This window comes from Ruditapes philippinarum, unplaced genomic scaffold, assembly GCF_026571515.1.
Source record: "Ruditapes philippinarum isolate M1 unplaced genomic scaffold, ASM2657151v2 ctg1919_1_1_1_1, whole genome shotgun sequence".
Lineage (NCBI taxonomy): Eukaryota > Metazoa > Mollusca > Bivalvia > Venerida > Veneridae > Ruditapes > Ruditapes philippinarum.
In genome coordinates, this window is record NW_026863336.1 from 152483 (window position 1) to 180416 (window position 27934).

The following is a 27934-nucleotide window of genomic DNA, read 5'->3' on the forward strand; positions in this document are numbered from 1 at the left end:
AATATAAATGTCACTTTAGGACTTTTTATACATGTACACAATTATCAAAACTGAAAAAAAACTCCCAATTTTCTTTAAAAAGATTTATTCAAAATATAAAAATTAATATTTCTTTTTAAATATATATCCAATTAATAATTTATTAAACACAACATTAAATATTTCACAATTAAAAGCCTACTTTAATAATTCCAAAAAAGAAATGTACTAGTAATATTTTTAGATAATTCACAAATAATCCAATTTTTTTTCTTCTCAATTTTCTTGCCTTTGAAAAAAAAGAGAAGAAATTAATCCAATATTTATATAGTGAAGGTATATATACACAGAATGCTATTGGAGTGATAAAGAAAAGATATACATCAACAATACAAGTTACCTGGTTTACAAAGATGTTCAACAATTTCTCCTGCAAGGTCTGTCTGTTCTATTAGTTTTTACCCTCAAACCAAAGAAATAGAGCATATGAATAGTTTATAATTAAATCTTGGATTTTTTTTAAGAAAAGAATTCCAGCAACCTTCAAATTTTAGGACTCAAAAGAAAAAAAAAGGGAGGACAAGGAGTCAGGTAATTTTAAGGACTGACTGTCAAGAGCTACCTTCTAAGGTAAATGGGACATATCCAGCAAGCATAATCAAAAGGGAAAAAAATTCAGTTAAAGTCAATTTTAGAATTATGGGTCTTGTTTTAAGTGGCCTACCCTTATAGGACAAATGAAAGTCTAGGTTTGAATTACCAATATCCGATTAGTATAGGATATCGACCGAGTACGAGGTCTTTCCTAAACAGAAAGATCGATGTACGAGGCCGATATCCAACTTACACACCGTTAAACTATTGGCTTGAGCTGCATTTGATGTAATGCACAAAGATTACTTTTAACACAGCGCATATACAAGTAAGCTTTTATTAACGTTCGGTTTAAATATATAATTTGCATTTAACTCTGCTTTCCCTTTAAAATAATGATAAAAAAGCTAAGTGTGTAATTTGTCAATAATAAAGTCAATGGGTCTGTAATGGAAGGTATGTAAAAGAATGAATAATTATGTTGATAGTATTTCGTATCAGACATTGTTGTTTCTAGGACATTTGCTGCCGGACAGTTTCCCCCTCGGACGTTTGCTTCCTGTTTTTTTGCTATGGCGACTTGTCATATGTCAGAGGGCATCTCTTGTATAAATTTTAAGTATGTAATTTAACAATGGAAACGTTCTATTTTATTTATTTATGGATGTTATTTTGTTTTCACAAATTTGCGCGAAAGTTTGTGTATTGAAGCACAACGGAATTTTGACAATAGGAGATGAAGTTTGGTATCAATTTAACAATGGAATATTTCAACTTTTTTAAAACGGGGGGTTGGGGGGGGGGGCAAATGTACGCCCCTTCCAAGGATATGAAGGGGGCAAATGTCCACCACAGCAAACTTCCGAGGGGGCAAATGTCCGGATACCCAGGAGACTACGAAAGACTTGCATATGAATATTGTTGTCTGAGATACATGATCCGATATTATATTTTATATAGCAGATTATAAATTGTTATCGAATAAAACATGATCGGTCAGCATATAAATTTGTATACTAAATCACCTATAACTTTATTAACATTTCTTTTAATCAAGAATTGATTTAGTAATACAGTTTTACCGTTTCTATCGGTATTTGAAATTATAATGGGAGATGTGCCCATTATAGACCAATCCACTTTAAGTACTTGTATATGCATGATACTATATAGCAAGTTTTGGAGTATATCTATACAAAATTCTTTTAACCCTTTACCACATATATACGCGAAACAACGCACTTTCGACCCCCCCCCCCCTTTTTGGGCCTCAAATAGTGAAAAAATGTCCTATTTGGGCCCTAAACATAAGTTTACATAACAGTGGGTTGCTGCGGTTTCCAATGCAAAGTATATTCAAATGGGCGTTATTTTAATCACAAATTCGTGTGAAACAAACATATTCTCGTTATATTTTTTCGATATGAATTTTCGGTACAATTTTTATGTACTTTGGATTTTCTAGAACGTTTAAGATGTTTTAAATGAATTTGAAGCGTCTATTTTTGTTACATTGTGAACTTAATGACAGAAGATCCGCTTACATTAATATTACTTTGAAAAACTTTGATACCCTGTCCATAATTTTATTCAAATATTTGATATAGGGATGTTGGAATAATTGCTAAGTGCATTCATTAAACATCCAGATTTTGTAAGTCATAGACAGGAATGTTATGACAATCATATACATTTTATTTTCATTTTCTATTGCATATCATGTTGTCTTTGTATGCGCATAGGCAGGTCTATTTTTTCACGTGTTTTTCATGACCGGGTCTGTTTGACTAGAGCAGACCTGTGCACGTGCAAAAAATAGACCTCATAACAGACTTTCTTTTGTTTAACAGATCTATCCGAAAAATATAGACCTGTGACAAACAATAGAGGAGGTGTGTAATTTGAGTAATCGTAACAGCCCTTGACAAAAGATACCCCCCTGGTTCATGAGTGCAACACTACTTCTCATGGTAAAAAATAAAGTAAAAAAAAAATTTAAAAAAAATAAAGGTAGGAGGAATCAAATTTGAGATCTTTATTCAGAGGATTGAGGTTGGCCTTTACTTCAAAAGATAAAAGTCTAAAACAAAGAGAACTTTTTGGGGGTTACGAGTGTGAAAAGTTCATAAGTTCAACCCCTTAAAGGCATGAAATACTTACTGAAAAAAATTATACATTCATAAATCTTATCCTTATGATTTGAATTAACCTGCCGTGAAAACATTTTTCAGAATTTCACACCTAATAAGCAGTCAACCTGTACCCCTAAACGACACTTTGGGACAAACATGACCACCTATGTCATGTAAGTTTTACATATATGCCAATGATTTTGAATCCTTTCACCCCCTTTTTAACACAGACTTTTCACGAACAAACTATCTGACAATTTGAGGGTCAAACTGTTGTAAGTTATTCTTTATTTCATAAATTAAGCTACTGTAGTATTGCCGTCAACCCTGAAATTACTTACACACAAGATGCTTGGAATCTTATAAAGACATTTCAACTCAACACAACCTACTTAATACCATTATGCCCCCTATTCATATAATTCAATTGCTAAAAATCACAAAGTAGAGATGTAGGTGATTACTTGCTGCAGTGATGCTCCGGAATTCGGCATAATGTGAGTTTTTCCCATCTTATCTTGTGTTTCAAAGAAAATTTTACTGTTACAACTTGGTGAATTTATCAATAATTAAGTGCAACATTTTATCTGCAACATGAAGCTGTAACAGTAAAAGTTTGTTTGTACCCCTGTATTAGATGGGGGAAAACCCACGTTTGCTGAGTTTGGGATTACATCCATTAAACAAACAGTCACAAATCGTACTTGACCATGTGAAATTCATGCAAAAAGTAGCATAATTTATGTTATAAAAACAAGTTGTCAATCCAGATAAAGTTATTAATTTTTGGTTGGCTTTTACCGAAAAGGTCATATATATAATACATGTATATGGCTGCTGGTACCTGACAGACCCTCTTTAGAATATTTCAGGTCAGACCTGAAAGTTCATAACTTGATTTGGATATTGCATACTTTGTATGAAAGAGGTAGAATACAAATAAATTGTTTACTCTTGCCTCTGCCTCTTTTGCAGAGGACAAGACTGGTCTCTTAAACCCATATCTGAAACACATTAGTTCATAACTGGTTAACTCCTATTACATTGAGAAGAACTTAAACCGTTGCTGCACTAAGGTGTTGAAATATTTTTTTTTTTTTTGCAGTCAGCCAGTATCTTCAATCTTGCTGTCAACCTAAAGACATCAGTGGTTCAACATTCGCAGACACAATTAGGCCAACAGATTTATCTCACTGTTTGATCTTGGCATGAACATTGCAACTGTATGATAGTTTCAGTGATTACACAAGATTCATTTCGTTTTTAATCTGAAAATTTCTAATGTCTAGAATTTGAAGCTTTCATTTAACCAGTCTGTGAAAATTTTAGTTTTTTCACTAAAGTTCGTGGAAATTTAAGTTTTGATTACAGTTGGTGGAAAACAACTAGACAATCTTTAACACATCTTTTCCCATGTTGAATCGCAGTAATTTCTTGTAATTCATTAAATGGAGTTTACTTTTGTTATATGCAAATACAAAGAGTATAAGTCCAGTTGCGCTTGTTTTTGCAGGTTATTAGAATTGTTCAATTGATCAGTAAAAAGTTGTTGCTTAAGCATATGGTAAATATCCAACTGAGTGCTGGCAGTTTGGCCAGTCAGAGTAGTTATTTACCCACGTTGGTTCAAACACAGTCAAAGTCAAGCTGTTGTTTCATGGGATTTTTTTTGTTGTTGAGTTATTTTATGTTGCACCAACGCATATAAATCATTACTCTTGAATTGTGAATATTTTTCCTTTTCGTACATTTTAGTCGAAGTAGATTTTCTTTTTGGTTCATCTAGAGGCATGCAACTTTAAGTCTGTATAATTTAATTTAAACCAAACAAGGTCATGTTTCTATCTTACTATAATAATTAAACTCTGACTGTTGTAGATAAAATGAAAATGAGGCACAAAACCAGTTTTTCAAGAAAGTTTGGTCGTATAAGTAATATATGTATAAACCATGAACATTTCATAAAAAGTCACTCTGAAAAAGAAGACATTCAATTTTGCATGACATTTATTATCAAAAAATCTCATGAAACTTGCTACTTAAATATACTGCGAAACAATTTGTTAAATCAAAGGGCTGCAAGCTCTGTGGTATTTTCTGATGTTTGCAATCAAAATCATACTGACTATCTGTATGTATTTTCCTGTACAAGTTTATTTTTATATACTATAATTCATCTTATGCAGCGACTGCGTTTAGATTTTTTACTATAACAGTTTGAGATTGATACATATGGAATTTTGCATGACTAGAGTTGCATCAAAAAATCATTTTTCATTTTTTATGACAGCCTCTCACACCCTAAACGAGCGTGCTACCTCTGCACCACGCTGAAGTAATACGTATGTAGCGTGAATAAAAACAAATACATTGTAATTCTAAATTGAGAATTTCCATTTCGTGTTTGTAATCCTTATTAATTTCGAGGTATTTTGTTCACGATAAACCTGTTGTTTAACACTGATGAAAATAATTTAGCGAAAATCTTCTCGCCAAAACAGTCCGACATGTATATATTCCACTACTCGACAGTCAGATTTATTTGTGTACTACGCTCTGGAGTATTCGGTAATCGACATAGCTAAAAATAGCATTTTCATTGATTAAGCTTTACGGAAATAGCCGAACATTTTTCATTGGGTAAAAAAGATATTCATCCGCGAAATTTGTGATTGTAACCTCATATTTCTATTGACTAATCTAAACTTTTAATGCACTGTAATTCGTTAAATGCCTACATTAAAAATTATTCTTTCTTTTAAATTGCTGGTTTTTAAACAGTTTTGAGTGAGAAGTACTTTGCGTTGTTATATATGAGGTCTGTTAGGAAATTTTGTGTTAGACCGTGGATGTTAGCTTTGTATTTACTGATCTTGCGATCAGAAAATACAAAAATACTATGAGGGAATAGTTATTGGCGACGCCGGTGAGCGGCGTCGTCTATTATGGAACGCTTTTTATTTTTGCCTATGGAAGGAGCTGTTATTATTAGCAGTTAATTTCATGTTGTGTTAATTAGTTTTATTTTGATTCGTAAAAATCAAGTAAACAAATGTGTTGTTATATTTGTATTTAATAACTTTATGTAAAAAGCATGTGCATTGTGATATTATTTTCCCGAAATTGCAGGTTAAGTTTAACAGCTTGTCCCTTAGTTTTAATGACAATACTAAAACCCGGATTTCGAATATCGTTGTGGTCTAGATTGAGGCCGTATCAGTTCATTCATTCATTTATACATTTTCAAAATTTTCCTACAAGAAGAAAGTTCACCTGCAATTGAGTATAAGGATAGGTAATGGAACTGTTGTAAACGATTATCCTATTGATATTATCCTTATTACATTTATCTGTTGCGCAGAATGGTTGTTTTTACAAAGTGTACCAGTATCCGGATGTTGAAAGCTATCCGATTTTCTGCAATTACTGCTGACACATGGCCATCTATTTTTTTATGAATACTTCACCATTAATTTGCATGGCTTGATAAAACTGAACCTGCAGCATTTCATAATTTTGCTGTTTAGGGTGTTCTTTTGGGTTTCAGGTTTTCTTTATTTTAAGGGGAAGTAACTCATGTTTACTAAATTATTTGTCCTTTTCTGTCTATCTAAGGTATTACTTATAATACTATTTTTGTTGTATATAATTCACCAGTTGTAAGGTCATCAAAAGCATGTTAATGTTAGGATTTCATATTTATTTAATATAAACTGGGAATTATTAATGTTATGTGCATACATGTATATCTTAGACAGTAGTATATTGATATGTTGAGACTTATAATTTTTCTGCATTTAAAGAGATACAGTTATGTCATTATTATTAAAGGGATGAGACTTTCATTTAAAGTTATAAATGATAAAACATGTATTGATTGAAAATGTCCTTAAACTTGGATCAAGCAATATAATTAATAAAGTCTCAAAAAATCATATTCTGAATAGTTATTCTATTTTTTTTCTAACATGTGCATAGTTTGAAAAGGACAGCTTCTGTCTTATCTATTTGTAATGAAGGGACACCGGTCTCAACCTCCAGGCACGAGTATCAGACCTTGGAAGAAAAAATATGGCCAGATTGATAAAAAAACCTGTGTTCATCTTAAAAGTGTCAACAACCAAAATAAAATGTAAATAATGACCCCCTTTAAAAATATACTTCAAGTTGATAGTATATTTTTAAAGGGGATCATTATTTACATTTTTTGTTTTGGTTTTTATAAACACAGTTTTTTTATCAATCTGGTCATCTGGTCATATTTTTTCTTCCCAGGTCCGATACTCGTGCCTGTGATTATATGCTGATGACTCAGGAATCCTTGTGTCTCATAAAATAAATCTGAAGAAATTCTTTCTAATAGCATGAGTCTTATAAGATAGCTTAATTGACTATAAATTGTCTTTGCATCTTGGCAAGACAGAGTCTATTCTTTTTTGGTTTCAGTTTCAGCTTAAACTGGCCCTAGCCTCCAGGTCACATGTAATGGTACTGCTATAAAGTACATATCTTTTATATAGGTGCAAATCTGGATCAAATTCTTTTGGCGTCGCCCTTTGATGCTTTGCATCAATGCTTTTCTTGTTATACTATTAAAGTAGCAAGATTCTTTAATATAGCCTTCTTATTTTTTTCCTCCAAAATATTTAACAACATAAAATTTATTCCTTTTTTTTTCCTCCCTTCCCATTACCTTTATATAAACATTCATGCTATAATGTCCCAGATTTTAGGGACTGTCCAAGAAATCAGGTGACTGTCCAGGAAGTATCCCAGAGAAGATTTATGTCCCGTTTAAAATGGAAACCGAAACTTTAAACAAAAAGGTTGCAGCTTATTTGAATCTCTTTACTTCCTGACAATTAAACCAGAACTGGTGTCATATGAGGAATCATGGTGACCGCAACAGGGCTTGAACGGGACATGATCCCTCAGTTGTGAGGTCAAAGCTCAATCACTCAAACAGAACAAAAACAGAACAGGTGAGATAATATTATCACCATTAAAACAGCAAAATAAGAAAACCACCTTTCCACATTCTCAATCATGGGGGGTCCATAAAGAATTTATTTCATTGCTTAGAGTGCTAAGAGTCTAAAAGTTATAGATAAAGCATTTATTCTAGAATGATTGCTTGAATTTCAGGCAGCGGATGATTGAGATTAAACTAATGTCTAATGCATTAACAGATTTACAAACGAGAAACAGGGAAAGTAAACAATACATCCATTTGAAAAACAATAATGTTTATACATACTTTAGCGAATAATAATAATCTTATCTCATTATTTACTAACATTGTTTACACGAAAAAGGCAATGAAAAAATATACCTATAAAAGTGTTTCCCCTGTAAAAGCAAAAGAACTTAATATTGTACCAATTCTACGTCCAAAATCCAGTTCTTCCGAGATTTTTTTGGCAAACTTTGGCGACTCTCACGTAATGAAAAAATCTCTACTAACTAAATTATACGTCTTAAGCCTCGAAATAACTTGACAGTTTGTGGCTTAAAAACGATATAAAAGGATAATGTCACGCCCATGAAAACAGATAAAACATCTCCGGTTGGATAGCATCTATATGTACTTTTAATTTTTCTGAATACCATATAAGGAGGTTGTTGCCCAAGGGGGGTAATTGGGGACAATTTTAAAACCATCGTAAAAAGCAGAAGAACCAGTATACCCAGTTTTTTCATTGCTATAAGCAACATGGTGATATCTGCAGCAGACGTATACCATTATCTTGATGAAATCTTTTTTTATCTTGGTTGCATAATTTAATTACATTAGCCGACCTTAAATTGCATTGTACTACAACTGTTTCGGGAGTTTTTTTCCGACTCAATGTTCGATTTAATTCAAATTTTAGAATATAAAATTGGACATTTATATAGATAAGAAGGATATAATATAGAGTATGAATAAATGAAAATTAGCATTAATTTGGAGGCATGCTGCTTTAAAAAGGAATTTATAGGACTGATTCATCATATATACCCCATCATCCTTATTTTAATTATACATTCAAAAAAATGTGGCTACTTTAATAAGTAAGATTAAACATGCTGATTTTGTTTGGCCCAATGAAAAAATGAAACTAAAAAAAATCAAATTTGGTTTAAGGTCTTTTAAACAGCAAACACCCTGATATAAATTACCCAAAGAAAGTTCAACAGTTACCCTCAGGCCATAATACTAGTTTAGCTGGACAATTTAACAAATAAATAAAGAAATTATTCAAGTAACAACACCGTATGAAAATATACATTTTATCTCTTTATATAGCCAGCAGCTATTTTACACCATTCACACAATATAAAGTGTGGTATGCATCTTTCAAGTAGATAATTATACGACTCTTAAAATTTGTAAAAATATCACAACTGCTTTAATAAAACTTTATGTTAATTACACCGTCTCAATATGGACTTGTACTTGACATAACCTTATACTTGATGTGTACTTGTACATGCAATTATTCTTGACTTAGACTTATACTTGTGATATGGACTTGTACCTGATATGGACTTGATATAGACTTGTACTCAATATAGATTTGTACTTGATATGGATTTGTACTTGATATGGGCATGGACTTGATATAGACTTGTACTTGATATAGATTTGTATGTGATATGGGCTTGTACTTGATAGGGACTTAATTGTACTTGATATGGACTTGTTCTTGCTATGGACTTGTACTCCATATGGACTTGTAAATTTTATATAGACTTATACTTGAAATGGACTTATATGGACTTGTAATTGATATGGACATGTACTTGACATGGACTTCACTTGATATAGACTTATACTTGATATAGACTTGTACTTGATATGGACTTGTACTTGATATGGATTGTACTTGATATGGACTTATATTTGATATAGACTTGACCTTGATATAGACTTGTACTTGATATGGACTAATGTACTTGATATGGACTTGATATAGATTTCATAATTTTCCCTAAAACTGATAAATGGTTTTGTCCAGAATAAAAAATAGGAAAGCCCATTTAAAATATTAAGGGTGGTTAGGGATAAAAAAAAAACAAAGTTACCATCACAGTTGCACCATGCAATATCAAGTAATCAACACAATATAATTATTACCAACATATTTACCAAGTTGTTACTACATATATAAAATGATTGTTTGTACCCTGGATTAGATTTGGGACAGTTCAGGAGCATCTCTATAGGATCAATGATCATCAAAATAACTAGGGCCAACTAAAGATCTAAATCATACCTATATACATGATATATCAAAATGCATTTGACATCTCATCATGATTTAATGACATGTCATGTGTATTTGGACCTAGATTTATACAAATTAATAATTAATTGAATAGTTAATTAGATCTTAATCACCTAGATTATCAATAATTAACTAAAGGTCCATTCACCTATAAATAAATAATATCTAATTAGAATGTGAAACAGTATAAACTTGAATTAATCATGAGGTTTCTTCATTGATTAAGAATAATTCTACATACAAACATACTGTCTATATTATAGACTCATATATAGAACAATTACCTCCTTTGATTAAAGACTCCTTAAAAGTGATCAAAAGCTCCTCAACAGGTGAACAAAAGCCCCTCAACAGCGTGAACAAAAGCCCCTCAACCAAAAATGGAAAAATGACCAAAGCCCTTTAATGGATGCACAATTTAAGCCCCTCAACCAAAAATGGAAAAATGACTAAAGCCCCTTAATGGGTGCAAAATTTAAGCCCCTCAACCAAAAATGGAAAAATGACAAAAGCCCCTTAATGGGTGCACAAAAGCCCTGCAATAAAAACAATCTTTTGGTTTGCCACAATTTAAATATAATGATACAATTTTCAAGAACTAAATATCTTCATCTCTTGTTAATTAATTAACTCATTCCTAAAGTTATTAATTAAATCAACTAATTAATTTGATCAAAATCATTTCATGTTGTGCAAAAAGGCACACATTTCTCTATGCAGTTCAATTAACATGCTAATTATTTACAACAACATTATTAAGATATCTTACCTGCGTTTCCGGGAGTTTTCATGTAGCCATAAAAGGCAAAATAAGTAAATTATTCTGATTCAAGGGCAGATAACTCAAAAACAAAAACGGTGACCCCCAATCTTTTTTTTTTTCGCTTAAAATGTTTCTGTCATCATATTCTAACAACATGCCAAGTTTAAAGAAATTCTATTGAACAGTTTTAATTCTGCCTATATATGTCTACAAAGTATATGAAAACTCCCGAAAACATCTTCAAATTAGTTTTTAATTAAAAAAAAAAACACCTCGTTTTTCAAATGCTATAATTTTATAACTAGGTAGCTTTTTACATGTTTTTTTCCCAATTAAGAAAAGGATCAGACTTCAGATCATACAGTACCTTGCAATTAATACCAATTAAGCCAGTGAAAACCAATATGTGAAGCCAAAAAAACAAATTAAACCTTATATTTAATTCAATTATGTTTAATGACTCATAAATTCAATACCACCATCATAATTCTTTGATGTTATATTACATCAATTAACAATAAAAATCATACACTATATCAAAATTGAACAACATGCATATTGTATAAAGGAAACACAGTGCAATAAAAATACAAGAAAGTGGTTTGGGTGTCACCCTCTCACCCCTGGGGTCGTGGGTTCTGGCCCAACTGGAGTCAAGACTGCATGTTACCTCATATGACAACCAGACTCAATAGATACTAAAAATTTGTCATCTTAGTGCAATAATGGGTTTAGAACTCCTTTTAAATTTAAGAATAAGTTAACCCGTTACCCCACTAGGGTGACAAAATAAGATCACAATCGGGTTTAAATAAATACATAATTATAATGTTTTGACTACCTGACAACCTGAAGAAAACAAAGCATTAAAAAATAACTTATATCATGTTTTATTTACAATCAAGCTTATATAAATACAAGTCATGTACTTTTTTGACTTACTTGAAAAAACAAAGCAATAAAAAAATAACTTGGATATTTGAAAATGGCAATATATATTTTTTTACTATTTTTTTTTTTCTGTATGTGTCACAATATCTATTTATTACATTCTAATACACACATTTGAGAAAATACTTTTTTAAATGACTCTTTCAAAGGCAATATTTTGGATTTTTTTTTACTTACATGTCATGTCAAACACAGTTCAATCAAAACAATTTTCAAAGAAATCAATTGTAAAAACCAGCAAAAAAAATCTTAACCACAGCTTCATTCTGATATAAAATTTTACTTTTAAATTGGAAAAAAAATTGAAATACTGATGTTTTAAATTAAATTCCTGATCAGAAAAATATATAATTATGTATTTATAAAATATAAGTTCAAAACTTGACACATGCGCATGTTCATAGAATTATATTTTCTGTAAAAGAAATTAATAAAATAATTTGATTTCAGAAATAAAAACACATATACATAAAACTTTTTTCTAAAAATTACCACAACATTTCAAACTTACCAGATATAATCACAGGGTTTAGTGCCCGAATATTACGTTTTAATATTTTTTAGTTCGAAAAAAAATTAACAAAAGGGAAACAATTAATAACGAGTTAATTCCGTCACGCTAATATAACGGTCGTCTGATCACTCAGGATCTCACACATCTTTGCCGATGTTACACGAATGACAAGTATTCAATTTCTACGTAGTTTTGATCAATAGCCGTCTTTCGCATCCACTCGTGGAACTCTCTACGCCACTATCGAGCTAATGGCTACATTTGATAGCCGACTATTCAATACTGTCTTCGATGCTCCTCCATATAATCTGATCCATTTTACTTATTTCTTTTGTTATTTTCCCCTAAATCTTTCATGAGCATAAACTGTCCGTGCTTTTCTTCTTTATTAGGAATGATAGACATAATTGTCCCAAATTGTTTCCGTTAAATTGATATAAAAGTACAGCAAAAATAAATATTTGGCTCAATTTGTACGCAGTAAAATGGTTTTAATGGAAAGAAAATAAATTTGATCGAAAAATCTATACGGATATTCAATTCTATTTGCTTTATGAATATTTACAAGTTTAGTGCCAAATTTTTTTTTATGAAAATAAGCTTTTTACCTTCCTTCCTCCACCACTGTTTCAAGTGGAGAAGTTGACTGTCACCTGAAGTAAAACATGATGGTCCTAGTACAGATTTCAGTAATATTTATTTGGTAAAACCCTGTATTAAATTATTGTGAAGAAAAACTAACAAATGTAAATTTAAATAATGCAGACTTCTAATGCATATTTTGCAATTTATTATATTTGGTTTTAAATACTAGCTGTAGAGGCATACAAGTAAGGTAACTCAAAGCAGAAACCTGTATATAGTTATCTATGTTCAAAATAGCATATCCACCAAGACACCAGGAGACACCAAGATATAGTAATCTAGGTATAAGAGGGCATTAGGGTATAGCCACCTAGACACAAGTAGACACCTAGATATAGTAATCTAGGTATAAGAGGGCATTAGGGTATAGCCACCTAGACACAAGCAGACACCTAGATATAGTAATCTAGGTATAAGAGGGCATTAGGGTATAGCCACCTAGACACAAGTAGACACCTAGATATAGTAATCTAGGTATAAGAGGGCATTAGGGTATAGCCACCTAGACACAAGCAGACACCTAGATATAGTAATCTAGCTATAAGAGGGCATTAGGGTATAGCCACCTAGACACAAGTAGACACCTAGATATAGTAATCTAGGTATAAGAGGGCATTAGGGTATAGCCACCTAGACACAAGCAGACACCTAGATATAGTAATCTAGGTATAAGAGGGCATCAAGGTATAGCCACCTAGACACAGGCAGACACCTAGATATAGTAATCTAGGTATAAGAAGGCATCAGGGTATAGCCACCTAGACACAAGCAGACACCTAGATATAGTAATCTAGGTATAAGAGGGCATCAGGGTATAGCCACCTAGACACAAGCAGACACCTAGATATAGTAATCTAGGTATAAGAGGGCATCAGGGTATAGCCACCTAGACACAAGTAGACACCTGGATATAGTAATCTAGGTATAAGAGGGCATTAGGGTATAGCCACCTAGACACAAGCAGACACCTAGATATAGTAATCTAGGTATAAGAGGGCATCAGGGTATAGCCACCTAGACACAAGCAGACACCTAGATATAGTAATCTAGGTATAAGAGGGCATCAGGGTATAGCCACCTAGACACAAGCAGACACCTAGATATAGTAATCTAGGTATAAGAGGGCATTAGGGTATAGCCACCTAGACACCAGGAGACACCCAGATATAGTAATCTAGGTATAAGAGGGCATCAGGGTGTAGCTACCTAGACACAAGCAGACACCTGGAGATAGTAATCTAGGTATAAGAGGGCATCAAGGTATAGCCACCTAGACACAAGCAGACACCTAGATATAGTAATCTAGCTATAAGAGGGCATCAAGGTTTAGCCACCTAGACACAAACAGACACCTAGATATAGTAATCTAGGTATAAGAGGGCATCAGGGTGAAGCTCGTAACCTAGACACAAGCAGACACCTGGAGATAGTAATCTAGGTATAAGAGGGCATCTGAGTATTGCCATCTAGACCCAAGCAGACACCTGTATATAGTAATCTAGGTATAAGAGGGCATCTGAGTATTGCCATCTAGACACAAGCAGACACCTGTATATAGTAATCTAGGTATAAGAGGGCATCTGAGTATTGCCATCTAGACCCAAGCAGACACCTGTATATAGTAATTTAGGTATAAGAGGGCATCTGAGTATTGCCATCTAGACCCAAGCAGACACCTGTATATAGTAATCTAGGTATAAGAGGGCATCTGAGTATTGCCATCTAGACACAAGCAGACACCTAGATATAGTAATCTAGGTATAAGAGGGCATCAGGGTATAGCCACCTAGACACAAGCACAGTCACACCTGGACATAGTAATCTAGCTATAAGAGGGCATCAAGGTATAGCCACCTAGACACAAGCAGACACCTATATATAGTAATCTAGGTATAAGAGGGCATCAGGGTATAGCCACCTAGACACAAGCAGACACCTGGAGATAGTAATCTAGGTATAAGAGGGCATCAGGGTGTAGCTACCTAGACACAAGCAGACACCTGGAGATAGTAATCTAGGTATAAGAGGGCATCAAGGTATAGCCACCTAGACACAAGCAGACACCTAGATATAGTAATCTAGCTATAAGAGGGCATCAAGGTATAGCCACCTAGACACAAACAGACACCTAGATATAGTAATCTAGGTATAAGAGGGCATTAGGGTATAGCCACCTAGACACAAGTAGACACCTAGATATAGTAATCTAGGTATAAGAGGGCATTAGGGTATAGCCACCTAGACACAGGCAGACACCTAGATATAGTAATCTAGGTATAAGAAGGCATCAGCGTGTAGCTACCTAGACACAAGCAGACACCTGGAGATAGTAATCTAGGTATAAGAGGGCATCAGGGTGTAGCTACCTAGACACAAGCAGACACCTAGATATAGTAATCTAGGTATAAGAGGGCATCAGGGGTATAGCCACCTAGACACAAGCAGACACCTGGATATAGTAATCTAGGTATAAGAGGGCATCTGAGTATTGCCATCTAGACACAAGCAGACACCTAGATATAGTAATCTAGGTATAAGAGGGCATCAGGGTGTAGCTACCTAGACACAAGCAGACACCTGTATAAAGTAATCTAGGTATAAGAGGGCATCTGAGGGTATAGCCATCTAGACACAAGCAGACACCTGGATTTAGTAATCTAGGTATAAGAGGGCATCTGAGTATTGCCATCTAGACACAAGCAGACACCTGTATAAAGTAATCTAGGTATAAGAGGGCATCTGAGTATTGCCATGTAGACACAAGCAGACACCTGTATAAAGTAATCTAGGTATAAGAGGGCATCTGAGGGTATAGCTACCTAGACACAAGCAGACACCTCGATATAGTTATCTAGGTATAAGAGGGCATCTGAGGGTATAGCTACCTAGACACAAGCAGACACCTGGATATAGTAATAAAGCAGACAAGGCAGGTATAAGAGGGCATCTGAGTATTGCCATCTAGACACAAGCAGACACTTGGATAAAGTAATCAAGCAGACAAGGCAGGTATAAGAGGGCATCTAAGGGTATAGCTACCTAGACATAAGAAGACACCTGGAGATAGTAATCTAGGTATAAGAAGACATCAGGGTTTAAGTACCTAGATACAAGCAGACACCTGGAGATAGTAATCTAGGTATAAGAGGGCATCTGAGTATTGCCATCTAGACACAAGCAGACACCTAGATATAGTAATCAAGGTATAAGAGGGCATCAGGGTGTAGCTACCTAGACACAAACAGACACCTGTATAAAGTAATCTAGGTATAAGAGGGCATCTGAGGGTATAGCCATCTAGACACAAGCAGACACCTGGATTTAGTAATCTAGGTATAAGAGGGCATCCGAGTATTGCCATCTAGACACAAGCAGACACCTGTATAAAGTAATCTAGGTATAAGAGGGCATACTGAGTATTGCCATGTAGACACAAGCAGACACCTGTATAAAGTAATCTAGGTATAAGAGGGCATCTGAGTATTGCCATCTAGACACAAGCAGACACCTGTATAAAGTAATCTAGGTATAAGAGGGCATCTGAGGGTATAGCTACCTAGACACAAGCAGACACCTCGATATAGTTATCTAGGTATAAGAGGGCATCTGAGGGTATAGCTACCTAGACACAAGCAGACACCTGGATATAGTAATAAAGCAGACAAGGCAGGTATAAGAGGGCATCTGAGTATTGCCATCTAGACACAAGCAGACACCTGGATAAAGTAATCAAGCAGACAAGGCAGGTATAAGAGGGCATCTAAGGGTATAGCTACCTAGACATAAGAAGACACCTGGAGATAGTAAACTAGGTATAAGGGGACATTAGGGTATAGCCACCTAGACACAAGCATAGACCTGGAGATAGTAATCTAGGTATAAGAGGGCATCAGGGTATAGCCATCTAGACACAAGCAGACACCTGGATTTAGTAATCTAGGTAAAAGAAGGCACCATGATTAAGCCACCTAGACACAAGCAGATGCATTATGCCATTTAGTTATTTGCGTCCCTGAACATTTGCAAATTATTATAAAATTATACCACTTGAAATTTGCCCAACTTGAAAAAGCTGGAAATTTTCAAAGCAGGAACCTGGGTATGGTTATTCAAGTTAAAAGTTCATTATATCTCAGATATGCTGTCACTTTTATTTTTCAAAAAAATTTTATTGTTGGTATATTGTTACAGTTTACATGAAGTATCTTCTGCTTCTTTTGTTCAGTTGGCAATAGGAGAGATTTACCACCACGTCACTGATAACTGCTATGTGGACTACGTATACACACAATCTTAGAAGGTCGTACAAACAACGTGTAAACAATGATAGCATTTTCTGTAAAGTAAACATAAGATGATGTTCCTGGGGCAAAGTTTTAAAGATCAGAATTATCTGAACATTATATTTTTTGTAATATTCAAAATGAAGAAAAAAATACAAAACTATTTTCTAAATAGTATTGATATATTTTATATATAAGATAAGTGTGATGTTATAAAGGGTTTAATTTTTGCTAAACATCTACATGTACTTTAATTTTTATGTCTATATCAATCTTGAAACAACTCGCTACATGTGTTCTATGAATTATCATTTTTATGTGAAATATGCCTGGTAATTGCTCAGTTTTGTTTCATTTTCATTTTCCCTTTTTTCACCCTGTCAATGTAAATTAATATGTTTTATGATTCAAGGGTATTATATTTCAGCCATTGTTAAATGTATGCTTTTAAAAGACCCAAAACTGAGTGTTGTTAACATAAATATAATTTTAATCTTTATGCTTAATTCATGTTCAGTTTTAAGTATTTAGCAAGTCAAAGTGACATTATGCTCATATTTTCATTGTCAATTTGAGCTGAATTGACTTTATATTTCAAAAGATTGACTGTTAAAATGGTGTTTGACCGACAGGTGATATTTGAAAATGTTTGGGATAAATTTAATTTATTTAAAAAGTTGACAAAATCCCCAGTTAAACATGTTTATAGCAGCCAATATAAAAAAGAAAAGGCAACATAATTACTCAAAATAGTCATGTGTCACATATGTGGTTGGAAAAAACAATCTGGGATCAGGTAGATATGATAATGACCTCCGTGAATTTATTTCAGAATACTGGTACACCTCTAAAACAATATCATACTTATAAGCTAGGCATTATATATTTGATGTAGTTAACTAATTATAACTTTTTTTAAGGCCACATATTATAACAAAAATATCTAAACAATGTCTTTATAATTGTTCGAATATTTCTTTTGCATACAGTTTTTATAATTGTTTGAAGATTTCTTTTCCCTACAGTTTTATTTATTTTCAATAAAAAATAAATAAATAGGAAATATGAGATAAGAAAGATTGTTTTGTTTATATAATTTTGTAGTCAGTACCTTTAAAAGTACAATAGAATTGCATCGTTTCTTACAATAATTAAACATATTTCCCCAGTCACTTTGCAAGCTTAATGTTAATGCTTTACTTAAATTATTTTCAATCACCTGTTTTATTCGCGATGAATTAAGTTTACGATGAATTAAGTGTACGTTATTTTTTTGCTGATTTAAAAAATGATAACATTTTCTTGACAATATTTCTAAGCAAGTTTGTTTCACATATGTCTTTATTGTAAATAAATAGTTACTCAACATATTGTTAATCTTTTCTTTATTCATGAACCATTTAACTGATATTTTCTTGAATTTATGATAATACAATCATTTTCTATTCGGGGACTAATGATGCTTTAGCATCAAAACCTCTACTTTATTGAAACAGAGCTCATATTTATTTCTTAATAGACATACACACCATAGTTTTCTTATGTAAAATGACTAGGTAGTACAACAAGAGCTGTCAGAAGGACAGCGCGCTCGACTTTTTTAGTGCTTGCCTATAAAACAAAACTTTGACAGTTAAGGGCACACAAGACTTTAACTAGGAATTTCTAAGTACAAATCAAGAAACATTTTCACAGAGTTATCTTCTCTTGCTTACAGATAGGTCTCATGATGGCACATAAGAACTCCAACTTCCAAAGTAATATCTCAAATGGTTAAGTCAACAAGTGGACAAGAATGAAAATTTTAACTGAGTTTCTAAGTCAAAAAGGGCCATAATTCAAATAAAATCCTTAACAGAATTACCTTCTCCTGCCCATGTTTTGGGACCATGATGGTAAACAAGTATTCCAACTTTCAATTTAATATCTCAACCAGTTCAGTCAAAAAGTTGACTGGTACAAAAAAGTTAACCAAGATTCTAAGTCGATAAAAGGCCTTAATTTTTAAAACAAATCCCTGACAGAGTTACCTTCTCTTGCGTACAGATGGGGGTAATGATGTGAAATAGCATTAAAAGTTTCAAAGCAATATCTCAAAGGGTTAAGGCAATAAGTGGATTTTACCCATATTCAATGTATTTTCTAAGTCAAAAAGGGGCATAATTCTGTCAAAAACCTTGACAGAGTTATGTCCTCTTGTCTGTTGATGAAGGTCGTGATGGTAAACAAGTATGGTCAGTTTCAAAGCAATACCTCCAATGGTTTTGAAATAAAGTGAGGTGGTACAAAAAACTTAACCAAGCTCAATACACTTTCTAAGTCAAAAAAGGGCCATAATTCTGTCAAAAACCTTGACAGAGTTATGTACTCCTGTCTGTAGATGGAGGTTATGATGGTGAACAAGTATGGTAAGTTTCAAAGCCATACTTGTAATACTTCTGAAATAAAGTGGGGTGGTACGAAAAACTTAACCAAGGTGTGACGCCGACGCCGACGCTAACGCTAACGCCGACGCCGACGCCGGGGCGAGTAGGATAGCTCCCCTTTTCATAGAAAAGTCGAGCTAAAAAGGATGTACGACCAGCAACGGTTGCTATGGTCAGTGCTTATCAGCAATTCTATTTTTAGAATATTGGCCACTGGTAAATCTCTCCTATTGGTATAATTATTGTGAATCAGTATTTTGTGTGGAAGTCAAAATACTACCTCGTTTATATTTTACTACTTTTATGACAAATAATTTCAGTCAGATCTGTTTAATCAGCTGATAAGCATCTAGCATGCTCTGAAACTACTATTCAAATGATACAAACCTCAGGTCTGCCCTTTTTAACAGAAATAAATATTAATTAGTTTCTGAGGCATGATGTGCCTTTTAGCACATATAGTTACCCAGCAGCAGCTTTAGCTGAGTCTATCCCATACATGTACTATCAAACAAAACAATAATTATGTTTCCAATTGACTACAAATACCGTCAATGTTAATTTAACATTGTCTCAGTAGAAAAAAACTTGTAAATTCAAACTGGCTGCAAAACTGTCTTATATTTCATTTATATGTTTTGAACTATGTTAATTAATTATATGTCAATCTATTACATGTATATAGCAATACTTGACCTGTCGTATAACAATATTCGTAAAGCAGACGTATTTTGACTTGTTGAATGTGCAGCACTCCTATTATCAAGTTATTATATTAAGTAGATATTGCCTGGAATTGTCGAGTCATGTTGATATAATTGATTGGCTATCTACTATATTTGATTACATTAGGCAGATGACAGACAATGTTAGACTTTACAGGGCATTTTTACCCCATCGCCAGGGGCAGAAATAAGGTCCAATCCCCAATCTATTATACCATTTTCCCTAATCTAAAGGGAAAAAATAAATAAAAATGCCAATTCCTGTCCAAAAAAAAAACTGTTGCAACTTTAGAGAAAAATAATAAATATGACTTGTTTACTACAGTACAGATAACGAGGAATATGCAAAATCCTCCGAGGATCGAGGAAAACACTCGCAACTCCGGGAGAGTATTTGTCCATAAAAACGAGTGACTCCACGTGAGAAACGTGTGATGAGAGTGACTCCGAGACGAAAATAAAAGCGCGTGACTCCGAGAGAGAATTACCGCGTAACTCCGTTTCGGTGTCAAGCTGGTGTAAATAAATGCAAGTGCAATCTCATTTTATATTTAATTTAATTCTTTAGATTACCATTCGAAAATAAAGATGATTTTTACGGTTGTTGTTTTCAATTTACCCTGAAACAGTTGAAAGGTACATTTGATTAGAAAAAAAACACTATCGTAAGCGTCATCAGTTCTCAAGTTTATTTTTATCCCGATTAATTGGGTCAGTAGCAATAACCACAGGAACCCGAAATTCTATCAAAAACAAAAAACAATTTAAAAAATCCATATAATAACGGCCTAACTTTTTTTTATATACTTCTTTAAGAAATGAATTAATTATATAAACTTCTTAATCTTAAATGTTTCTAAATGCATCAAATACCGATTACGTGCCGTTCTATTTTATTTCAGGAGCCAAATATTGTGTTGTGTGTTTTTTTTTCAATGTGGAAAATGAGTATCGATCTTCATAATATTTTAATCATTGATAACATGTGCACATCAAAAAAATTGACTTTCCCAACTTTTATATTGGTTTGTATGGTTTTAAAAATTGTCATGATGTGCATGTACGTTTCTTCATAATCCATTGTTTACATGTATTTTAGTTACGTGTCAACCTGCCACATCCGCCGTTTTAATTAAAAGACACTTGATTTATATAAAATTTTTGAGAATTAACATTAACTTATTCGTTTCTAAATAAAGCTGCATAAAAATTAGTAATATATTGTTGTAATTTTATTCCAAGAATATCTCTGAAAATCTGTCGTCTCATTCTGTTATCAAAGTCATATGTAGATGTATGTTGATATTGGAATCAAAAGTAAATTGTCTTGTGATGATCATTAATAAATTAAGATTTTTGTTTTCTATTTCAGGCATTATGGAGGAATTCAAGAGTTATAAGAGGTGTTAACAAGTTGACAGAGGCCGTTCAACTTACCTAGCGCACTGCTCCCGTAATTCATTCACCTGTAATCAACATTACAAGGATTGACAAAAAATAAAAACAGCAAAGAATAAAATGATCATTTTATTTGTCTTTTTGTTTGATTTGTTTATGGTTTGTACATCATCTATATCATGTCATTTTATAAAAATAAAAAACAGTTTTGACAAAGATTAAACTTCTTCCGATTTCACGTACATGTACTGACTACTGTTCATAGACGATAAAACTATATTTTTATAATAGCATATGAACATATTTGATCATCACAGCAAGCGGGCATGCATTGTATATGTACGTATGTGGATTGAAAAAGACTGCCATGCCTTTAAAAAATCACTGCCAATCTCAATGTTCTTGTTTTATGATTCATGGTTTTATTTTTGAGACAACGTATGCAGCGCCTGTTGTTTTCCCCCTGCAAACATCGGTAGAATTTCATAAATGAATTCCTTAATGCTGTCCTTTCTTGTGCTGCCAACATCGGTAGAATTGCCTAGCAGATCGAACTTCTTAACTCTGTTCTATATTGTTCTGAAAGCAATAGTAAAATAAATTTAAACATTAAAGTTAAAAGCAGGACTGTACATGCCGACATAGGGTGTCGCTGTTTTTACTAGTGCATTGTATGGAATGATGTATTATATCTGGTATTTCACGGATTTTTTATCAACCAACAATTAAAAGGAGACGTACATGTACTTCACATGCAAAAAAGCTCATCTATATTTTCTTATTTTAGAATACTAAATTAAATAGGTATTTGACACTGAGCGTTACGGGAATTGCAGGAAATCATCGGTTATTCTTTCCTTTAATTAATTAATGAATCAAGTGTGTCTACTTTCGTTTTCACTTGTGATACTTTACATCAACGAAGAATTTTCAACAACATTGTTATTTTGAATGAATAATACATGCGTTGAAGGATTTTATTTTAGAGTTAGAGCATTATATTAATTAATAAATAAATAAAGCATACGTGTACCAAATCAGTCTTATTTTATCGGAGTCACTCTTTTTGACTTGGAGATTCACGGAGTCCCGCGGACAAAATTGTCACTCGCTTTTGTCTCAGTCACTCTTTTTCACCCGAGAAATTAATAATCCACTCGGAGTCACGCTTTATGAGATTACTCGATACTCGCAGAAATTTGCATATTCCTCGATATCTGTACTGTAAATGATTTGACAGGTTTTTCTCCAAGATAAATTAACTGTAGTTTTAAACCATTTAAAAAATGTTAAGTCCATATAATGCAATATATTTTCACATTTGCTCTGCAGCCTTTTCCAAAAACAGATGGAAAAGGCTTTGCTTTAAATGACATAAAATAAAAATGTGATACAAAATAAAAATGTGATACAAGATAAAAATGTATAAGATCTTGCTGATTTTATCAAATAACATGTAACAATGTTATCAGAACAAAAAGCTCTTACTATGCATTTGAAGTTTTTTGTAATAATGTTATAATGCTATTACAAACAGAAGATACATTTTGTATTATTGTTTTATATAATGTAATGTTAGGATGTACAGCAACTTTGTAAATATACAAACACCTTTATTTTTTATTGTTTGATTAATACCGAGGGAGTGTTATAAATTAATCTCACTAAAGTTCAGATTTACTTATTAATAAGTTATTTCTTTTATGTAGATCTAATTACCACCATTTGTTGCGCCTTCATTGTGATTTGGATTTCCCGAGAAAGCCATTTTTAGCCATGCAATCAAAACGTCCTTTACAGATAGGCATTAGACAAAGTATCAAAATATTGTTGTTGCTGGAATTAGTAAAACATATTGTTGATTTTTCTTTTAGGAAAAAAAAATGTTTACAAATGAAATGGTAAAATAGACTTTAAATAAAATAAACTGTTTTGCCACCTGCCGGCTATAATGGACATTGCAATCCTTGTTCTTGAAATTGTTAAAATTACCTACTCAGTATTTGTTTTCCAGAGGTTAAAATTACACACTGCATTGCTTTAAAAATTGTGTAAGCTCAATGATGATTGGCTACTGGAAAGGCCACAAGAAGGTGACAACCAACTGATTGCAGACAGATCCTAATGCAGAGCATTAACTAGTAGCTGACTTTAATCAGATTGGTTATAAATTTTCTTTAATTGGAAGACTTATGTATTATAAATATTTTGTAGAACTTTTTAACATTTCACAAATAAACAATACAATAGCTTTTGCTTTTTTATCTTGTTTTTCAGATGCAATATGTATTGCAATACTGTTTGATCCTTAACAATATATCATAAAACATCCTGTTAAAATGTTATTAAAATATCGGGTTACAATATTAATTACCACAAGTAAATATAATGAGATATTGTTAATTTAAAATTGAACATTATTATTAAAGCAGCATGCCTCCAGATACCTGCCAATTTTCATAAAAAATTTGAAAATGTATTAAAATTAAAATTTTGTGAAGTGAACAAAGAAAATAATTTACACATTGCAACTGCAGTAAGGGGCAAGATGTCTGATGTCAACCAACCTTAACCACTCAGCCATGGACATAATGTCATTAGCATTAAGTTGAAACCAATGCGACCAGTGCAGACCAAGATCACAGTTCTACATCATGTTTGCTATTTCTGAAATTTTCCCTAAAATTTTCCCTAAAATGACCAATGGTATTGCCCAGATTAAAGACTGAAAGAGTCCATTTAAGATATACAGCAAAGATTGCTACTATAACTTCAAGGAACAAATTATCTTCATCAACTTAGACTGATTCTGTATTTAAATAATTACTATAACATCTTATGGGATCACCTTGTGGGATCACCTTGATCAAGTTTATTACCATGCTGTTATGTTGTTTCAATACAAAGATCTCACGAGACCTTGTCAATTCAACTTAACATCAGGCTATTATTTTATTACATGGAGCAGATGTCTGATCTTGTTGATTTGATCTTGTTGATTTGATCTTGTTGATTTGATCTTCTTGATTTGACTGACTGTACTGTCATAATAAAATTATATTATGCAGTAAATGTTAAATCTTTAAACACCTTGACAGATATAAATCTTGTTGATTTTATCGAATATCTAGTAAGAATGTTACATCAAAGTATAGACTTTATCTTCTACAGACTGGACAACTTACATCATGTTGATTTTATCCGCATTGTCAACTTTGTTTGATTTTCACTAAATGGGCTCAAAGTGAAAGTAGGCCTACCGTATTTACATATACTAGTCAAAGCTAATTTACAATGTAAAATGATAAACCAATTTGCAGAAACACTTCAAAGGCTTTGCATTTAAGATTAATATACAAAAAAAAAGAAAAATATAACAAATGGATTTTTTTTTACCTTAAAGTGCTAAATTTCTGAAGACTGAGTGCAATATGTAGTAAGATTTTATGCACAGTTCATGAAAATGGCAAAATCAAGTTTAAGTCTGTCGTATTGCAGACAGATGCTATTTTTGCAACATTGACACAAATACCATGAAATTTTAGCATATTCAAGGTAAATATTCTTTTTTTTCTTATAATTTCCAATTTTATGCATTAAGTCATTAATACATAGCCTCTGAAGTGTTTTTGCAAATTTTTCATCATTTTATATTCTGTAATTTATCATTATGAAAATTCACCTACTTTCACTTTGGACCAACTCAGTGAAAATCAAACATGGTTGACAATGCAGAATCCCTAAAACCCTTAACCTGCGGATTTTCCCAGCTTTCAATTAGGAAAGTTCATTACAAAGGTTTAGGGATCACTTCACTTTGTTTCCAGAATTTTGAATATCGAAATACAAAACTTGATCTACCAACCATATAGACTGAAAGGCTGTGTAGACTACAGTGCCCGGCTCAATACTGGTGGCAAATGCTTTTCACATTCATTTCCAGCAGGTTCAGAGTTTATATTTCAAGAACATATCTTCAGATAAAAATATTTGATTCTTAGATTCTATATATACAAGATGAATTTATTACTCTGTAAAATGTGAAGATTCTTTGAATGATATTTTTATGATGCTATTGATATTTGTTGTTGGTTTTATAGTCATGTATTTTTTCCCCAACAAGCTCTGTTTTTTTTAGTTGTTTAATAATAATTTGAGTTTATATCCTAATATCAAAGTCTATTTAGTTTAATTTTATTTTCGTCTGTCATGTTTTTAACTTTGTTACCTTTGATCTTAGCAGTAACATAGTCTTGAAAAGTACAGGTTGGTCTACATTAAATTGGATTTTAATTGTTATCTATCTAGAACCGAAAAAGATTACAACCACTGGCACCATCATCCGGTTAGCTCAATAGGTAGAGCGTTGGACTGTGAATTGGGCGATACGGGTTCGATTCCCAGGCGGTGCAGGTAACTTTCATAGAAAGTGAAGGCAACTTAAGTACTGGTAAACTAATTGACAACTTGCTCAGTAATCATCAGATGCGATGGCTGGACTGTTTTCTGGTAATATCAATGTGATTTACTACCAATTGATCCAGAGTGAAAACTACAAACACTACCACTATCACACTTTTTTTTTTTTGAGGCCCCAACTGGGTAACCCCGTTTATTTACCCCGTAATAGGTATGTGAGGGTCGGGGCCATCCCTCTGATACCTTACATGATATCTACATAATATTAAAATCATCTAATCTAACCACTATCACACTTAACCATTAATATTACACTTCCGCAAGCCAGTTTTCTAACATTTAAGGACTTTTTAATATTATTGGTAGGACACCATCATAAAGTAGAAGACAGCAAAATAATTAAGTATCAAGTGTTCAAACTACATGTACTTGGTCACCAGGGAAACATAAATGAAAAGTGGCAATTGATTAGTAAGTAAAGCCTTTTATTTTAATGAAGGTTATACATATACATTCGGTTTCCCAATCTTCCGTTCTTCCATATGGACCTCAAAAGACTTGACTGACAATAAAATTTGCAGCATCATCATGAAAAATCTCTTTTTGTCCATGTATCATAAATATGAAACAAAACATTCATATAAAACTTGTAATGATTCGAACAGACTGCAGCACTTGTCAGGCATTGTCAGGGACAGTTGGAAATAATTGGATTTCACACCTGTCTTGTTATAATATAGTCTTGTCAAGAAAGGTTTAACATTCTACTAACTCTTCTGTAGAAAAAAGAAGCATTTATTGCCTAATAATATCTACTAATGGGCAATTATATGCATTTTTCATCACCAAAGTTATCTGAAGTTGTAAAATTAACAGCAACATTTGCTCCTCAAACAGTTTTCTGCCTGCTGTCTATACTGAGAAGACAGGTGAAATAGTGAATTATTTATCTATTGAACACTTTTTTTCTAGCAGATATTTCTGCAGACTTAGGCATACAGAACTGCATGATGCTCTATTCTTTATGTACTTGCAACTTTTGACCAAAATTTAAGGGAGAACAATTTCTGATACTCATGATTCAAGAGATGGTCGAGACTATTTTAAACTTGTCAGTAAATGCCCTTATTCTTAAAAAACCCATCATAAATATCAAGTCTAGTTCTATCTATTGTAAATGAAAGTGTTTTTGATTTTCCTTTTTGAAAGCTTACCTAGATGGTATTAGATACACATACATTGGCAAGCTTACCTATAAATAGGTATTTAATACACATACATCGACAAGCTTACCTAGATAGGTATAAGATACACATACATTGGAAAGCTTACCTAAATGGGTATTAGATACATATAATCATTGGCAAGGTTACCTAAATGGGTATTAATTAAACATACATTGGAAAGCTTACCTAAATGGGTATTTGATACACATACACTGGCAAGCTTACCTAAATGGGTATTTGATACACATACACTGGCAAGCTTACCTAAATGGGTATTTGATACACATACACTGGCAAGCTTTACCTAAATGGGTATTTGATACACTGGCAAGCTTACTTACCTAAATAGGTATTTGATACACATACATTGGAAAGCTTACCTAAATGGGTATTTGATACACATACACTGGCAAGCTTACCTAAATGGGTATTTGATACACATACATTGGAAAGCTTACCTAAATGGGTATTTGATACACATACATTGGCAAGCTTACCTAAATGGGTATTTGATACACATACACTGGCAAGCTTACCTAAATGGGTATTTGATACACATACATTGGCAAGCTTACCTAAATGGGTATTTGATACACATACATTGGCAA

At 32.8% G+C, this 27934-nt stretch overlaps 1 protein-coding gene across 2 annotated transcripts in view; it reads right to left on the bottom strand.

Annotated features, from left to right (window-relative positions):
- LOC132721862 (neuronal calcium sensor 2-like) overlaps nucleotides 1-27934 on the bottom strand; it is a 150018-nt gene that overhangs the window by 113324 nt on the left and 8760 nt on the right. The window contains exon 1 of one of the 2 annotated variants that reach the window (XM_060706232.1): nucleotides 12202-12361. The exons of the other annotated variant lie outside the window; for it this stretch is intronic. The gene's annotated coding sequence lies outside the window, so the exon portion shown is untranslated. Of the gene's footprint in view, nucleotides 1-12201; nucleotides 12362-27934 lie in introns of those variants that run through there. 2 annotated transcript variants of the gene reach the window in all.